Here is an 18,947-nt window from a genome sequence, read left to right as displayed (position 1 = left end):
AGGTGCACTTTCTGAGCTTGTGGTTGCATTCTCCTGCCAAGGACCCACCAAGGAATATGTGCAACATAAAATGATGCAGAAGGTTTGACACCTACTTAAGTCTCTATTTTCAACCTCTGCCTACATTCACAAAATAAAATGATGCAGAACCTGTTTATTTCTATATAAGAAACTAAAATAGGCAACTATTACATCAAAATATCTTCTCGTCTAAGCACATGAGTACCCCAAGATGCTTGGTCATGTTATATTAGTTCATTTCTACAAGACTGGCATTTTAATTGAGATTTCCTTTTAACATGTTATTTTTGTTTCTCCCCTATTTTGGTGATAATCATGCATGTTTCTGCGTAGGAAGCTGTCAAGGGACAATTATGGAGATTACGTGATCCCCAAGGGAAGCCATCAGGTGTAATACAGTAGTACAGCTAGCTAGTTCCTATATTTAACTTGTGTCTAGTAGAAATTCTTTCTTCATTAAGCATTTGGACTTGTCTGCAGATTTAGATTAGTAGATATGGGCCATTTTGAATTGATGCTCATGATTAGGTTTGTGTATATGAGACAATGGTGGATTAGTGGAAATTGCAATGAGTGATTTTGGATGTGGATTTTGTGGTTTCATGAATATGCAATTTTAATTTCCAGATGCATGCATACCAATTGTAACAGGAGACTACTAATGTGTTATCTCAAATAGCAAGCTAAAACAAAAGCACACCAAAATGTGTGGTTGCAGTTGAACAAAAACAACACAAAAACCAATTAGAAGTCTATTGTCTTTTTGACATTGGGACGACAGAAAATTGTAGTTTAAAGGGCAAAACAACAACATAAGTTAGACGAAAGTATTGACTAAAGTGTATAATAACAACAAATAAGTGTGGTTGGAATCAATCACAGACAATATAAAAGACCTAATAAAAGACCTTTCACACAACACTTAAGTGTCGTATGTATGGACCCTAGAATGACACTTAATTGTCCTCTTATGCTCTTTACGACCACATATAATTGTCGTTTAAAGTAAATTAGCACAACCTTTAATTGTTGTTGTATGAGAGAAGACACTACATATGAGTGTTCATATTTCTTATTTAAGGGCATTCAGACCACACAAATAAGTCTTGCAAATATGCTTCACACAATAGCATTTAAAAAATACTGTGGTTGTTTTGTTTATCAGACAATACAAAACTGTTGTTTGAATGCTTTTAAAGATACAGATCACAATGTTCCCAAAATGCAAAACTCATCAGACAACACAAGACTCTTTTTTTTTTATGTCGTCTGAAAAATCAGACGACAGAACACTTCTGTCGTCTGATGCCCCCAAGAGACGACACCGTACTAGACGACACATTTTTGTTCGTTCAGACGACAGAACAGTTATGTCGTCTGAAGGCCTTTTTGGCATAGTGTATTGTCTTTAATAATCATTTTATAGTAGGTTATATATGTCATTTAATAATGAGTTAATGCTCATACACCCTGTTTCTATCAAAATACTTCCCAAAAACCCCAACAACTTAGTTTCATTCCCCATCACCCAGCTATCTGTCCCTTTCTTTCTCAACTACACCACTTTCTCTTTTTCATTCCGTCAATACCCTTCTGTTGTTACTTTACATTAGTTTATAGGGGAAATGATCATTTACCCGATTTTAGGCTAAAACTTGCCCACTTGCTCCACCAACTGTTTTTTAACCCCATTTACCCAAAACACTCTAAGGGATTATTTCCCCTTTACCCAATTAATTCTTTTTTTTTTTTTTTGAGACTTTTTTGCCCTCTCCTTCTTTTTCACTTAGAGGGAGAAGTCATCCTCCACCTTGCCGGCCTCTGGTGACCAGTGGCAGGGCGCCGGCGACCGGTGACGTGAATCCGGCGACCGGTGACCGGTGACCGGAATCAGACTACCGGTGACCGGAATCCGGCAAACGGTGATCAGAATCCAGCGACCGGTGACGGGAATCCGGCGAACGGTGACCGTGACCGGAATCTGACGATCGGTGACCGGAATCCGGCCACCAGTCCCTAATAATATCCAGTAACCATATTATTGCCCCCAGTAATCATATTATTGCCCCCCAATAATCATATTACTACCTCCCAAAAATCATATTATTGCCTCCAATAATCCAATTATTGTCGTCCAGTGAATTGTATGAACTCCTAAAACCAAAATGAATACACTACAGGCACAATTGATCAATTTATAATCAAATTATTGGCTCCCAATAATTATATTAGTGCCTCCCAATAATCATATTATTGCCCCCAATACAAAGTCCAATGTCTCTACTGCCTCCCAATAGACCACCAAAAATGCACCATTTTGTAGGATTCACAGATAATTTGACTTTAATACACAGAAAACAACAGGTAACTTATCAAAACACCACACTATAGTGATCCCTGTCCATCGTATCACAGTCTACTGGGGGCCAATAATGTGTCTACTGCCCCCAGTAGACCATCAAACAAACCCCACAGTTACATTGCAATGTTAGATTACTTACATTGTTGAACAGATAGTAGATCATTGGCCTCCAATCCAATAGACATTAAAAAAAAAAAAACTATTCCTTGCCAAAAAAAAGAACTGTACAACAATTCCTAAAAAAAAAATGCAGCAACTGGAGAAATTAGAAAAAAAAAAAAAACCATCGAAATCAGAAAAAAAAAAACCGTCAGAATTTTTCTCCGGCCACCCACGCTTCCCCTTTGGACACCCATGCTCCTTCAGCCCGATTCCGGCATGATTCTGACCGGCTGCCTTCGTCTTCTCCAGTAGCTCTAAAAAGGCTCCGGGGATTTAAGGGGCGAAACTGCGACCAACTCCCGAAGCAAAGCAACTCCATATATGACAGAGACGTGGCCGACAACCATACGGTGCTCCTTAACCTATCCTGCATTTTTCTTGACCCCGAACACCCGCACGTGATCGTCTTTCTGAGCTCATGTCCCAGTTGCACCTCAAACCATGCAATTCCGATTGGGTATTGCCCATCAATGATGAGAGAATATTTGACCAATCCTTTGACCAAATATCCAGCAAGATCGCATCAGAAAGTGCGAGCTTTTGGATCATCAGAGTTACTAGGAGTCCAGATCAGTGATCGGCACCAGATCGGTGTTCGGCGATTGACGGTGGGCTTGAGGTCGACGAAGATGGGGCTTGGGATGTGCTAGCCGGCGCCGGGCTCGAGGTCGACGAAGAAGGTGTTGAAGGCGTGGTCGGCACTGCCGGCTGGAGAGAGAGAGAGAGAGAGTTTGAGAGGAGAGAGAGATCGATGAGTTTTAAGTGAATTGATAGGGCAAAATTGTCAATAGATATTAAATTGGGTAAGTGGGGTTAAAAAACTCTTAGTGGAGTAAGTGGGCAATTTTGTTGTTGAAATTGGGTAAGTGGTCACGGCCCCTAGTTTATATTATGTTTTAGATTTCTGTTACATTTAATGAAACGTGGTGGGCCCATTCTTAAAATTATTTGTTCAAACAGAAGTGTGATAGAATTCATCCTCTATTTCAAAGGTAAACAGTACAATTTACTATTCATAATTTAGATCGTTGACAGGCTTGAATTAGTAGCTATCTGCAAAATTACTAGCAAAGAATTGCAAAAAGAAAGAGAAAAATTGAGAAAGCTGAGAGCCTATAGAGATAGTCTTGATAGGAAATCACCCAACTATTGAGATATCATTTATAGACTTCAAACTAGAATCTATAAAATAGAAGAAGAGATTGATAACCTCTTATATGTTCTTGAAGAGGAACAAAAACCTCTTGATTATTTGAGCATTGGTTAGATCCGCACATCACTGGTATCAGAGCTTGTAAAATAGCTCAAAGGAGAACCCCTCCTTAATGGAGACAATGTCAGATTTGTTATTAGAGAAAATAAATTCTCTACTGAAATCTTCTGATGAGAAATATCAGAAGCTGTTACTAGAATTATCTAGATGTCAAACTCATCTAGAAAAATTACCTGCTATAATCCACCAATTGGAAAGATTGGAAAACAAACTGGATTATATCAAAGAACTTCCAAAAACGGAAGAAGAAAAGCTGACAGTCATCAGTAGAAAAATCAAAGAACAGCAAAAAACGCTGGATTCTATACTGAAGGACAAGAAATTGCCTACAGTAAAAAAGAAAGCTAATGGATTCAAACCATTAGAGAAACCAGATAAGAATCTTGTTCCAAACATGATTTTTCTGGAACCATCTACTAGTCAGACTAGTATCCGGTATGAAAACCTGGAGAAAAGAGAAATGAAGATGTTAAGCATCTTTGGAAAAAATAAAGGAGTACAACTCCTAAATTCTGAAGAGTTCGAATTCAACGAAATCGAACAAGAGGTAAAAAACTCCTCAATTCCAAAACTAGATTTTAAACAAATCTACAAGAGGGGAAAGTTTGATTTAATGGATAGCCATTATTTTAAACTACTAGAAATTACAACCCCCGCTACAGTAGGAGGAGAGACTGATCTGCTGCTAATCACTCCTTCAGAAGTGGCCAGAGCTCAAGCAAAAAAATATCAATTTATGCATATTGGAGCAGTCCAAGTAGGCATAAACCTGCTTGCTCGTGAAGGCATAAACTGTTCAGTCCTATGTGTTCTACAGGACAACAGGTTAACAGACTTCCAAGCTAGTCTGTTGGGTACACTTGAAGCATCTCTGTGCGATCAAGTAGCATACTTCAACTGCTTCCCCAACTTCACCACCAGCTTGAAAGATGCAGCTCACTGTCTACGACTGAGAGTCAAGACAAATGACATATCCATGAAAGAAGATATGCAAGAACTCGCAATAGTATACAGAATATACTATAAATTGATGAGCACTACAGTAGCCCCCAAGACAAGGATAACAAATATCCCAGGTCTTACTACTGGATTTCTCACCAATCAGAAGAACCATTCACAACAGATTCATAAAGTTACTTGGAATGAAGTGACTTTTCCTCTTGAATGGAAATTATCCGGTCCAAAAAAGCAACCGGAAAGAGCAAAAGCAAAAATCTACGAGAGTAGAAGAACTGGAGAAATCAGCCTCAACTTTGACAATCACAGAAAAAGTGATGTCTGTCCTGAGAACCTTAGGATAAATAGCAGTCTTCTGAGAAGAAGCTACAGCACTAGAGAAGCTAGTGTCAGTGGTACAAAACCCATTATTGAAGAGCCAATATCAAAAGAAGATCTAGAAGCTGATCTAAGCAGACCAGCCCATATGCTCAGAGCTGAGAGGCTCTATGATCTTTATGAAGAAGCTGAGAACTGTGAAAATCCTGAACGATTAGAAAAACTAATCGAAGAGATGAAAGAATTCAAATTCAGAAAGACGAGAAAAGTCTTTCCTTATCAAGATATTGAAATGGAAGATGGAGAAAGCTCCAGAACTTTCATAAAAAAAGAAACAAGGGAAACAAAACTCCCAGTTCAGAAAGCCCCCACGAGAAAAAAAGGGGAAAGAAATTCCCAAAGATTTGTCCCAGAAGACAATCTACCAAGAGTTCCTATCACGAACTATGGCATCTGGTTGAATCTAGATAAGAGTCTAGACAAAAGAAAAACCATTGACCAATGGGTAGATAGCCTGATGATGGCTTCTGCACTTACCCTTGGCAAATTTGAAGCACTAGATTTGCAGGTGTACTATGAAACTACTCTCACCGGAGTGGCAAAAAAGTACTACCTATCCTTCAAAGAAACTGCAAGAGAAAAAGACTGGTTTGAAGAAATAAAAAAATTCCAAGTCTCCGTATGATTTTGCAGTACCCCTGTACTATCAGTTCTGTGGAGATCTGTGACATGAGATATTTCGAAGAATACCTGAATGAGTTTCAGGAATATTACTGTACAATTGGTGAACTAGAGAATACTGATCTAGTTAATCTGTTGCACAGAAAGCTCCCTGAACCATGGAGAACAGCTGTGAGAGAAAGCATAGCTGAGAAACCAATTGAAAGATTTTCAGTTGGAGGAATTGCCGACAGAATCAGGCAATTACTGAAGGAGCAATGTAAAGCCAATCTTAGAGCTAAGATGGCCAAGAAGCAACTCAAAGGAGTTGAAAATTTCTGTTATGGAATACTAGATATGCCCACAAACTGGGGATGTCATGAATCCAAATTCCACAGAAAGAAGAAGAAAGAAAAATATTACCCCAAAAGATTCAAACAGAGTAATCAGAAGAAGGATTGGAAATTCAAGAAAAGTTCCAATTACAAGAAACAGCAGGATGAAGATCCAAAAAAGAAATTCTTCAAGAAAAAGAAGAATAATCATCAGCATAAGCAACCATGCAAGAAAGCTTGCAAATGTTGGTTATGTAAAGCTGAAGGGCACTATGCCAATGAATGCCCGGAAAAGGGTAAAAGATCTACTAAAGCTCTCTTTGAAGAATATGAGCAAATAGTAGAGGTAGCAAACATGAAAGGCTACGAAATAGCCTATTCTGATGATGAAGATGACAACAGGTCGGTTTATTCTGCCTGGTCTGAAGAAGAAGATTCATCAGAAGAGTCTGAGATAGATTCTGAAGTAGAGTACTTCGAATCCAGACAAATGAATGTCCTGAGAATCAAAAATTGGGAAGAAAGCAAGACAGAATCCTTCATGTCTTCTTATCAGGTGAACCCTGGTACATTCGTTTGTGACTACTGCTTATGTCACGAAAAGAATGGTCTCCCTATGTTTTGTGAAGAGTCTAAGAAGACTTATCACAAAGAATGCTTCATAGCTGAAGCAAGAAGAAAAACCAAGAATGGTCTTGTCAGCCAGTTGGTTGAGCAAGAATATGAAGAGTATTTCGCTGAGCAAAAGGCGAAAGAAGTTGAAACTCTATTCCAAGAAATCATGGAACCATCTTCCTCGAAAAATGAAGAAATCATCGATAAAGAAAAAATCGATGAAGACATTGAACTGGTTGAAATACCAGAAAATGAAAAACTGGTAAAACCACCAGAAACTGTTCATCTCTTAGAACGACAAGAGGCTGAAACATGGGATCTACTTGGCCAACCATCTGGCAAGTTTGATTATAAAGTCAGATATGATCCTCCGTCATGGTTTAGTGATCCAGACATCAAAGAGATAATTCCTACAGACTGGGATGATATAAAACCTTCTAGTTTTGATAAAACACCCACTCAGGAAAATGTTCCAGAAGAATGTAAACCGTTCATTCCAAAGGAACAAGCTCAAGAAAATGAGCTTCATCAATCGAAAGTCGTCTCTACAAGTAGATACAGCAACTACATAGAGATTGGACTCAAGTTCCCTGATCACAGGAAATATCATCTACATGCTTTTGTAGATAATGGATCAGGTTTTACTGTTGCAAAGAGATTTGCAATTCCAGATGAACTCTGGAAAGAAGATAAGAAAAAATCTGCTACTGGTGTTACATTTGATGGGAGCCATCTCACCATGAAGAAAGTAGCAAAAAATGTTCATATCACCATCGGTGGAGGAACATTTATCATCCAGAATGTTTGGCAATCGGAAGGCCAAGGATCTGATTTCTTGTTGGGAAATGATTTTATTCTCCAACAACGATTCATTTAGGATGAAGAAGCGATAGGCTTCAGGAAAGGAGAACGGGTGTTCTAGGCAGACCGACTCACACAAGCAAAAAGTGTGGTAGGTCCCGGTTTTACTACTCAATATCAGAGATCGCAATAGAATAGTGGTGATCTTACCCCCTACAAACCCAAATTTGAGCCCATACTCCAAATCAAACAACAAGAAGAATTGCTTGTTGAAGAATCTTCAGAAGAAGAAGAAGAAGAAACTAGTAAAGATGAAGAAGCTAGTTTCATCCATGAGCATAACCTCAAGCACTTTCAGAACAAGCTTGAGTCTCAACAAATTCCCACTCTTGAAAAAATCAAGAAACTACTCGAGCAGAATGTGGATACAAATCCTCAGAAGTTTTGGGAAAAGACCCAGTGGTCTGTGAATTGAGATTGCACGACATGAACGTTATCTGCCATGTCAAAGCCATTCCTCAGTACAAAGAGGAAGATCAGAAAGAATTCAGAAGTGATATTGAAGATCTCCTGAAGAAGAGATTAATTCAACCTTCCACTAGCCCTCATCATGCTCCAGCATTCTACGTGAGAAATAATGCAGAGAATTTACGAGGAAAAGCTAGAATGGTGATCGACTACAGAGATGTCAACAAGAAAACTGTCAAAGACGGTTATCAAATTGCTCAAGTAAGAGTATTGATCAACCAGCTCAGAGGAGCCAAAGTCTTTTCGAAATTCGATGCAAAGTCGGGTTTCTGGCAGGTCAAGATGCATCCTGAGAGCATACCTCTCACTACATTTGGAACACCACAAGGCCATTACAAATGGTTAGTAATGCCTTTTGGTCTCAAGCAAGCTCCCTCAATCTTCCAAAGAAAGATGGACAACATCTTCAGGCATGTGGCGGAGTTCTGCGTCGTCTACATAGATGACATCCTGGTCTTCTCCAAAACCAGAGAAGAACATATGAAACACCTCCATGAGGTAGTGAAGCTGATAGTTCAGCATGGAATTATCCTGGGCGAGAAGAAAATCTTCTTTATCCTTGATGAAGTGGATTTCCTAGGGATAAACGTCAAGAATGGAGTCATAAAGCTCCAACCCCACATTCTTGAAAAGATCTGGAAATTCCAAGACAAAATTCCTGATGCTAAGAGTCTAGAGAGATTCCTTGGTGTCATAAATTATGGGAGAGATTTCATCCCTAAAATATCAGGGTTAACAGCAATGTTATCTCCTAAGACAAGTTCCAAAAGAAAATGGAACTTCACAGAAGATGATAAAATGATCGTGAAGCAGATAAAAAATCTCTGCAAAAACCTCCCTCCTCTTCAACAACCAGAAGAGAATGATGAAATTATCCTCCAGACAGATGCGAGTGATAATTACTGGTCCGGTGTTGTTCTGGCGAGAGCGCCTGGAACTAACATTGAAAAGATCTGCAAATTTTGTAGTGGCAAGTTCAGACCTGCACAATTGAATTATCCCACAGGGGAAAAAGAAATTTTGGCTGTCAAAAAGACAATTTTAAATTCTCCAGCTTATCTTGGAAAACCCTTTACTGTTCGCACCGATTGTGCTAGAGTAAAGAATTTCAAAAATTTTAAACTTGATAAAGCTGCTGATAGAGGAAGACTAGCTAACTGGCAATTATTTCTTAACCAATATGATTATACTGTTGAATTAATTGCAGGAAACAAGAACTATCTTCCAGACGCATTGACCAGAGAAATGGCAATGTTCAGCCAAAGAGAAGACGACAAAGGTCGTAATCCCAGAAGCAGAAGGACTGGGAAAGAACAGGAACCTGAAGAAGATCCTAAAGAAACCAAAGAAAAAATTCTTAAAAGGTTTCTGCTAAGTCCAAAAGGCTTGGCCTCAACTGATCAATCCCAAGGTAAAGGATTGGCTAGCTCGTCTCAAACGGCAGACGGTAAAGGCACATCAAGACCGTTGATGGCTGCTGCTTTGCCAAAAAGCAGACCAACTCCAACTGGAGTTATAAATGTTTTTAACTATGAATTGAGAACTTTTGATACTCCTGTGTTCAGAACTGGCAGGAGATTAGCTTATCACCAGAAGGCAATCCTGGACAATCTCTTATTTGCCTTTCAAGAAAGAAGCAGTGGTCTAATGATCCCAGCTCTCTTTGCTTTAGCTGAAAAACTCTACGAAAATGGTAGGCCACAGTTTGAAGAGACTCACACACAGCAGAGTGCTGTAAGAAAAGAAAAAATTTCCTTCCTTGAAAGTCCAGAAAGTGCTAGGGTCCCTATCATGGCACTCAATGAATCAGACTAGCATGAATTCCATAGTCTGATAGGAAGGCATAATTCAGAAGACCTAGTTCCTCCAACTCTCTTCATCGTCTCAGGACCATATGTTGGAAGATACCTGGTAAATGTTTAGAGCGAACATCCCCAAGAACACAAGCTTTGGCTTGTTGAAAATGGTTTTGTCCATAATCTGTGGACCAAAACAAATGATGATCTGAAAGGTTTGCCGCCCATCATTGTCAGCACAGTCAAAAATATCAGAAAGAATGACTGTACACTTCGTCTGAAGTTCAGATCCACTCCTCCAGAATGGATCCAAAAGGCAAACGGTGAAGTTGAATATATTTCTCCATATCATTATGTAAGAGTAATCCCAAGGAAATATCTTCAACCAGCCTGTGTAGGGTACAATGGTCAACCAAATTCAAGCATTCCTTGGATGAAGGCCATGGCCCTGGAATACATGAAAAAGATCATCGCTGAAGATATCAGCAATACCTTCCTGGCAGCATGAGAGAAAACAATTATCACTGCTTACGATCATCCTGACGTAGTCAGCAGTGACCTATCTCTCACCAGAAAAGGGATAGATTCGACTATGGCATGCATGCACTGGGTGGAAAAGCTTGAAACTGACAACCACTATAAAATGTATGTCGATACAGATGTCGAAGATAATGCTACCACTGTTAGAATGGCCCAGGCAGACAATAGCTCCTTTGTCTTTGGCTACCATTCAGAAACAGACAATAATATGTAGCATCACGGGTGAAGCTACAGGTGAAGGAAGAAAACCTCCAAAGAAGTAACTGTAGTACTTTTGACCTTTTAAAAGTTAAAAGCTACTTTTTCTTTCAAAAAGAAGAAACACTTCACCTACCAGAAGAAACATTTCACCTATCTGCTTTTGTTTTTCTCCATCCGACCTCCAGTAGTAGGAGCACTCAGAAAAGCAAAAGTTCACGGAGTTCTCCTGTACATTTTTATGTTTTGAATTCCAGTTTGAGTTCCGTTCTCTATATAAGGAACTTAAAGTTTCATTTGTAAGGCATCGAAAAATTGAGTAGAAGAGTCTTCTCTCAAAGAGTACGAAAGCCATAGTAGCAGTGTGTTTCCTGTTCAGCAGTAGTGAGCTTTCATTACAAGTAAGTTCCTGTTTTCATTTTCATGGATAGCTAAACAGCCTTTTGCTGTTTACCTGAGAATGAGGCTCTGGATTTCTAGCATGTTTTCTGTTGAATAAATAAAGCAAGGAATACCCATCCATTTTGTCAAAAGTAGCAAAATTAAGTGGTGCATTCTATCTTTAGCTATCACTATCTGTTTTATAACTTTTGTATTCTCTCTATAAGCTATCACTATCCGTTTCCTATAAGCATTCTGAAGTTTGAAAGGTTTAGCCTACCGATTCCGCTTGTTAAAGTATCCGCTAGGCAGGAAGCCGTTAGGAGAAAAACTTGGGCATGTTGAAGGCTAGTCTTGTTCTCATTTTTTTTTTTAAATGGAATTTTTAAAAGTAGACAAAAGCTCTAAAGCTCATAATAGTGTAGGAACTACCCCGTTTCAGTCTTTTCCTAAGCAAATAGTAAAATACTAAGAGTTTGGTGCATTTGGGCATAATACATAGGATTTTTGGGCAAAAGGGAATTACCCCTTATATAATAATTCATAATAGAATGAGGTCAAGTGAGTACATTTAGAGGTCCCAATAGAAACACTCTTATAATACATATGTTTAGTTAAGACTCGTATTATTTTCTCAGGACGTTTTCTTGCTATTGATTGTAATTAATTTGGGGTTTCGGTGCTATGTCCCACCTCCCTATGTATTCTGTTATTTCATTGATAGTGAAGACTAGAGGGCAACCTAACTGGCCAAAAATAAATAAATAAATAAAACTATACAAAAAATTAGTAACCAAAAAGTCTACCAAATGAGGATTACTATCCTAAGAATTTTCATGCTAATCAGCAGTGCGGTGGAGGGTTTCTTGCATCCTCTTGTCATGTATCAGTCACCGACGTCGTCATTCGTTGTTATATCCTTTTTGTACTGTGGTGGTTTTGATTTGTTGGGTTAGAGGTGAAACTCTGGTGGCATGCCTAACCATGTGATGACTTGTTTCAGGTGCCCCAAGAAAGTAACTAATGAGATAGATAAGCAATCTAAAGAATTTTTCTGGGGATCAGACACAAAATACCCACCAGTAGCTTCGGAGCAAATTTGTAAACCCAAGGCCTTAGGTGGGATGGGAATCAGACCTGCTAGTTTTTTCACCAATGCAGCTTTGGGCAAACTAGCCTGGAAAATTATAAATGGTCAGGACAACTGGTGGGCTCAAATCATCAGGAAAAAATATCTTAGAAAAATCTCCTTTTTCCAAGCAAAGAAGAAGCAAAGAAACTCTATGGCCTGGAATGGAATCCTAGACACAAGACAGCTGATGCTAAAAGGCATGTGCTGGATCTTAGGAAGTTCTGGACATTTAACTAGGTCCTTGATCACCCTTTAATTAGCTATATTCTACAAGAAAAGAGGCATTTAATCTATATTGAGGAAAATGTGAGTGATTACATCATTAACAGGACTTGGAACAGGCACAAACTGGACGTTGTTTTGAACAATCCTATTGTCAATCAGATTGTTGGAATTCCTATTCAGGTAATGGAACAGCAGGACGAGTACATTTGGGGCCCTGCTGCTCAAGGTAAGTACTCCATTAAATCTGCCACCTGGTTACAACTTTCAGATTTACAAAAATATGATCAAATTGATCTTATTAATAAACTTTGGAAGTTAGAAACTCAACCAAAAATTAAAATGTTTGGATGGCTGCTACTTTGAGGCAGGCTTAAAACTAGAGATAGGCTCTCAAAATTTAGAATTTTAGATGATAACTCTTGTCCCCTACTATAAGCTTGCTTTAGAAGTTTGGAAATTGACACCCCAGGCAACTGGGAAGAGGGATACCTTAAGGTATTTAAGGAGCTTCTTCTTTTACAGCCTTAATTATGACAGTGAGTTGTTCTGCAAGGTTATGACTATCTGTTGGCAAATTTGGAAATCTAGGAATGATGTTATTTTTTGAAATACATCTCCTAGCCCAATGACTGTCTCTATAGCTGTTGCTTCTATTATGCAAAGGAACTCCACTCATCTAACTATGTCTCGAAGTGTGCTGCCAAACACTCAACCAAACTTAATTCATTGGTGGCCTCCTTCTAGAGATTTTACAAAAATAAATTTTGATGGTTCTGTTTGCTTGGACTCTGCTGGGGAGGGGCTTTGCTATCTGGAACTCGGACAGAAAGCTCTTGTTCGCAGCTTCTCGACACTTGGGGAAGACAACTTTGCCGGTTGCGGAAGCCATTTCCTTGACCAATAGCCTAGCCTATGACAGAGAGAAGGCTACAAGAGGATTGAGGTAGAAGGGGATTCCAAGCTTGTAGTTGATGCTGTCAGAGGGAATATTAATCCTCCTTGGCGACTGATTACCCTTGTTAGAGATATTAAGGAGATAGCTACTTACTTTGATTCGATCTCCTTTAAACATGTTCTTAGAGAGGCCAACTTTGTAGCTGATGCAGTAGCAAGCATAGGACACACTGTTGCTAATGAAGCTACTTGGTTCGACAGAGTTCCGGCAGTGGCTTCAAGAGCTTTGTTATTTGATTGTGTAAACTCTGGTTGCCCCAGAGGCTTCAGTATTTAATTTTATTCCACTTTTCAAAAAAAAAAAACTCTAGCCAATATTAGTTAGCGGGGTGTCATGGTGGCCTGATTTTCTTGGCTCGGCACTCATCAGAGTGGTCTTGGGTTGTGCCTGTTATGGTGACAGTTTAGTGATACACTACAGCGTTGGTGCCGTAAATTGGGTTGATCCTTTTGTGATTGGATTATGGCTGTGTGGTACCATGATGGTGGTCTTAAGTTAATTTGTAGCTAGAGTTGGTGGTCTAAGGATGATAACCAGGGGAGTGTTCAATTGCTAGGAGATGGTTATTAGACTTCGGCCTTTGGGATTCAACACCTTTTCGGCGATTTAATGGTGCACCCGTTAGCCCTTTTGATGTGTTCGTAGCAGACTCATCATCATTTGCTAATATTTTTGTATAGTAATTGCAATATTTTTAAGAATCTAATCTAATTATTTCGAGTGATACAACATTGAATAGGTCAAGATTTTATTTTTTAGTCACTCAATAAAGTAGCATACGGAACTAGGATTTTGGAATCCAGAGTATGTAATACTCCGTTATTGACCTAGCACGGTCGTTATACATATTTTTTTTCCCTTAAAAGAGATTAATAACCAAAACCCTCAATATCCAACACATCATCAATCAGTCATCTCTCCGTTTTGTCTAGGAAGGACGAAGGATCGAGTGGGCCCTTGCTAACAAGTCACAAAAATATTTCAAACCTAGAAATGTAGTATAACAGGGTCCGTACAAGTCTGAAAGAAGAATAAAATACAAATTGAATAAATAAAAAAGTTTAAACATTTTGAGCAAAGTACGTATTGCAAGAAATGTTCATTCCTAGATTCAAACACAACGAATTCAACTGAATTTGGAGCAGAGTCCTTTGCCTCTGTGAAGGACGTATAAACTAGGCCTGGGAGCAAGTCAGTTCGGACTTGAAATTCCATGAACCCGAGCCCGAACCTGAAGTATCGATCTCAGTTCGGTCCACTATTTTCTTCCTGCTAAGCCCGACAAAAACTTGAACCGAGAACAATCGGTCTTTTGGTCCCTAAGAAGCACCGATATAGGTATGAGTATCCGGATAAGATACGGTCGGATACGTGGATAAGGCAAATCTTAAATGTAATTTGATACAGGTACGAGAAGGATACGTCAATTAAATATATTTATATATATATATAATTAGAAAAAAGAAATTATGAAACATAAAAAAAGTACTAGTTTATCACAATCAAACATTATCAATCTAAAGATTCAAATGAAAGGTTAACACAACTAATAACAACTTGGGACTTCATTCAACTTGGACAACATCCTCAAGGTTTTCATCTTCATAATCAACATTAAACAAAACTCCCTCTAATTGTGGTTCATCAAGTGAAAGGTCAGCAATCTCAAGCCTTCCAACATTAGACTCTTCCAAGGAATCAAACCCATCACTTCCAACATCCCACATTTGAGTTGCACTTTCATTGTAATTTGGGCTTCTCCTAGCTAAAAGGCGAAGATTGGTATGCACAAACACGAAATCTTCCTCTCTTTATGATGTTATCTTGTTCCTCCTCACAAAGTAAATGAAATTGTAAGTACTCCAATATCTTTCACAACATGAAGAAGAACAAGGTTGACCTAACCTTGAAGGCTATGGCTTGGAGAGATGGTGCCGAAGCTCCATGGACAGCCCACTATGTTATAGGCTGCATAATAAACCTATCCTTCATAACATCTTCACTTCCAAACTCTTGCATACACATAGAAAAATTGGCAAATTCTATGTCATCTTCATTTGCAAAGTATCTAAGGATACAGTTTTTCCTCTCCCTTGTAATCTCTAAATGTTTGTGGGGAGCAACCCGATTAGTATCTTCACTAAGCCATTCCGAACTATAATACCTAGATATAAAATAAGAATAAGTTTAATTCACATTATAATCTATCAAAGGTTAAACAAACAAGCAAAAAAGGAAACACATGTTATACTTACTTAGGATTCAATATATGTGCCAAGCAATTGAGAGAAGTATTGCTTTTGGACCAATGAGCCATTAAAACCTTATACACTGTATCCCAAAATGGAGACTCTTGATGAGGTTGCTTCCTTTCTTTCCTATAGATAGCCTTCTTCACTTGTCAATCATACTATCCCACCATTCATACACCAAATGAAGAGAAGGCCTATCAGTGTCTACTTTCCTGATCATCTCATAGATAGGCTCAGTAAAAGAAATGATGTAATCAATGTCATCTCACAACAACTCATTTAATAATTTCTCCTTCACAGAAGCTGCCTTCCTAACATCATCTTCTTTGTAATCATCCCACTTTGGACTGATGACCATCTGTTGCAAACCATTTTTTATTTGCCTAAACCTCTTCAACGTGATTAACGTAGATGCAAACCTTGTGGGAGCAACCGAAAGCAACTTCAAATTGCAATGGCCATTAAACATGACTAATCTCATTCCATAATTCATAATGAAGTTCTTGATAAACATAAAATCCTCAGAAACTGGCTGTATCCAACAACATGCATCAAACACATCCGCATTGCTTGCAACTAATGAAGGTGTGTAAATATTCTTGACAGCAAGATTCAAAGTATGCACTACACATGGTGTCCAAAAAATAGTAGGACACTTACTTGCTATCAAGGCACTAGCTTTGGAATAAATACACTAGGCCAATAACCTCAACATACAACACTTTTTGCACAACGAAAAAAAAAATGTGTTGTGTGATGAAGAAAAGTGAATCACACAACACGTTTACAAAACTTGCGTTGTATAAGGTGGTTAAAATTCTGAACTTTTTAGCTAGTAGATCATTGCACAACAGTTATAAGAATAGTTCGTTGTGTGAATGAAAAAAAAAATAGCGGCAGATTTCCCTCTTAGCCTAACTCAAATTTGGCTCTAAATTGGTGCTGCAAAGGACAACAGAATAGTTATATATGTTGTATGAGTGTAGCTTGCAAAATGTCATACAACAATTTCTGTTTTTGTGTTGTCTGATCAAGGAAGATATATTTGGGCTACTAGGTACAACGGTTTCACTATTTCCGTTGTATGATTGAAAAACTGAGCACCAAATTTTGAGGAAGCTTGCTTGAATGTCTTCTACTAGATACACCTAGTGCAAGCTGTAGAAATTGTACAACAGATTTAAGCTTTTCTGTTGTGTGAACTTAGAACTAGGCGGCAACATTTTGAGCCAAAATGCTGTAGGCGCCTTGTTTCCCTCCATGTTTCCACATTTTGATTTTATGTCGTGCACTCCTACGACAGTGTTCTACGATTCTGTTGTGGGATCAACTTGAGAATTCAATAAAGTTTAATGCGTACCCTAGACCTAGCCATATCTTGTGCGAAAGGGAAAAATAGAAGACAAAACCTCTCGAACCTCTCGACCTTTTCTCACTCCTTCTCCGCCTTTCTTCCCCGATATACCGACCCAAAACCTCTGGACCCCTCTCACTCCTCCTCCGCATTTCTTCCTCGATATACCGACCCAAATCCTCATATCTTCTCCACTTTCCTCTCAAATCCCCAAATCTCTTCTCACCATCCCCATCCTCTCTCTCAAACCCTAAAGCGGCTGACAAAGGTTTGTTTACGGAAATTGAAAGATTCTGTGTTCTGGTACAAAGGGTTCTGGGTTTGTTATTAGGTTTGTCATTGGGTTTCTCAGAAATTAGGGGTTGGGGGTTGTCTCATCCTCTCTGCATCTGCTTAGATTGGGAGTTGTCTCGACTTGAGATTTATAATCCAAACAAGCTATTGAAGGAAGGAAAGCTCTAGGCTCTCTCCGACGCCACAATCGAAACCCTAAGAAGCCGAGGATGGTGCTTCGGAGGCGACTTCGAGAAACTCTAAGCAATGATCTTGATCCACTGGGCATTCGCCGATGAAACCCGCATGGTGGTGAAGTCAATGAAATCGGAGCTCCTCAACATGGATCTCAAATCCGTCGGAGCCAAGTCGTTACCCAACCCGGCCACTCTTCGCAAGTCATCTCATCTTCTCGGTCCCAAAGTCCTTCAGGCAAATACACCTTCATTTGAATTTTTTTACTTATGCCTTTCAGCATAAATGTTTTGCTTAGAAATTTATGATTTTTTGTTAGTTTTGATAAGATAACTTGGGTTACAGACATTATGAGTAGCAATTAATGTTGACGATTTTGCGAGAAATTCTAGTCGGCGGCTTTTGAAACTTGGTCAAAGTGATGGACATGGTGAGGTTCCAGCTATAGAGTACTCGCATATCCCTTCGTTCTCGGACGACGTCATTTCGGGCACTAAGGTAGTGTGTGTGGATTCATGCTTGGGCTTGATTTTTAAGTATAGGCCAAAACACTCAGAGCACTGTTTGATTCAATTCATCTGGATTTCGCTTGTAGCATGATGATGCAGTAAAATTGTAAGAATTAAGAAGGGTTAATAGTTAGGATGATACCAGCGTAAGTTGGTGCGGTTGAGAATTTTATTATGAAATTTTGAAACTATATGTTTATGGATCGAGTACCATTATTTGCTACAGATAACAGCTTTTTCGTACATATATGTGGAGAAACTTGCAATTATACTTCCTCATTTCCTATATACTATGTTTGTTGGATATTGCTGCTGATGTAAACCTCAATATGCTTTTGAGGATATGTTTCTAGTGTCTAAACCCTAAACCCAGTTTCTTAAGTTATTTAGGTAAAGTAAACTGTGGGCATATATCAAGTACAAAGCATGCTGAGTTTGTCTGAGATTCTGAAAAGTACAAAGCATTGGGGAGCAGAAGATGATTCGAGAAGCCAATGGCGACCCCAACAAGGCTAACAAGCCGTTCATGCGCTCCTCATCGAGCAACCCCAATAAATGTATATTTAATTGTCTATTAGTTAATTGTTCTATTTTATTGTTATGGTTATGTGGTTGCCTTTTATTTGCAGATTGATTTCTTCACATAATAAACACCCAATGGAAACCAAGGCCACCCAGAGTTCATCAGTTGCTTCTTCTACGACGTCGTTTGGGAGCTCGAAGAAGATGGTGTGGGTTTGGACGGAGAGCAAGCAGGTCATGACGGCCGCCGTGGAGAGAGGCTGGAACACCTTCCTGTTTCAGAGTCAGAAACTCGCCGATGACTGGTCTTGTAAGTTGATTTAAACTTTTAGAGTCTATTTTGATCTGGGTTTTTGTTGTAAGTGTGAGATTTTGATAAAGGTGGAAGCTTTAGGTGGAATTGCATTTGGGTTTTGTTGGGTTTTTGCTGTAACATTGAGATTTTGATAAAGGTGAAAGCTTTTGGTGGAATTGGATCTGGGTTTTTGTTGTGAATGGAATTTGAGTTTCATTTAAGGGTTTTATTTTGAATTTGAGCAGCGATTGCGTTGATAGATCCTCTTTTGATCAAAGAGAGAGGGAT

General features: G+C 38.9%; 1 long non-coding RNA gene across 1 annotated transcript; it reads left to right on the top strand.

The window, feature by feature from the left end:
- Window positions 1-17,735: 17,735 nt before the first annotated feature.
- LOC121049009 lies at window positions 17,736-18,606 on the top strand. Its single transcript, XR_005799122.1, has 3 exons — window positions 17,736-17,831; window positions 18,233-18,399; window positions 18,472-18,606. It is a non-coding gene; the product is annotated as an uncharacterized LOC121049009 (long non-coding RNA).
- The last annotated feature ends 341 nt before the right edge of the window (window positions 18,607-18,947 follow it).

This window comes from Rosa chinensis, chromosome 5 (assembly GCF_002994745.2).
Source record: "Rosa chinensis cultivar Old Blush chromosome 5, RchiOBHm-V2, whole genome shotgun sequence".
In the NCBI taxonomy this organism is placed as follows: Eukaryota; Viridiplantae; Streptophyta; class Magnoliopsida; order Rosales; family Rosaceae; genus Rosa; species Rosa chinensis.
The sequence above is the reverse complement of the archived record's forward strand: the minus strand, read 5'-3'. Positions and strand labels throughout refer to the sequence as shown.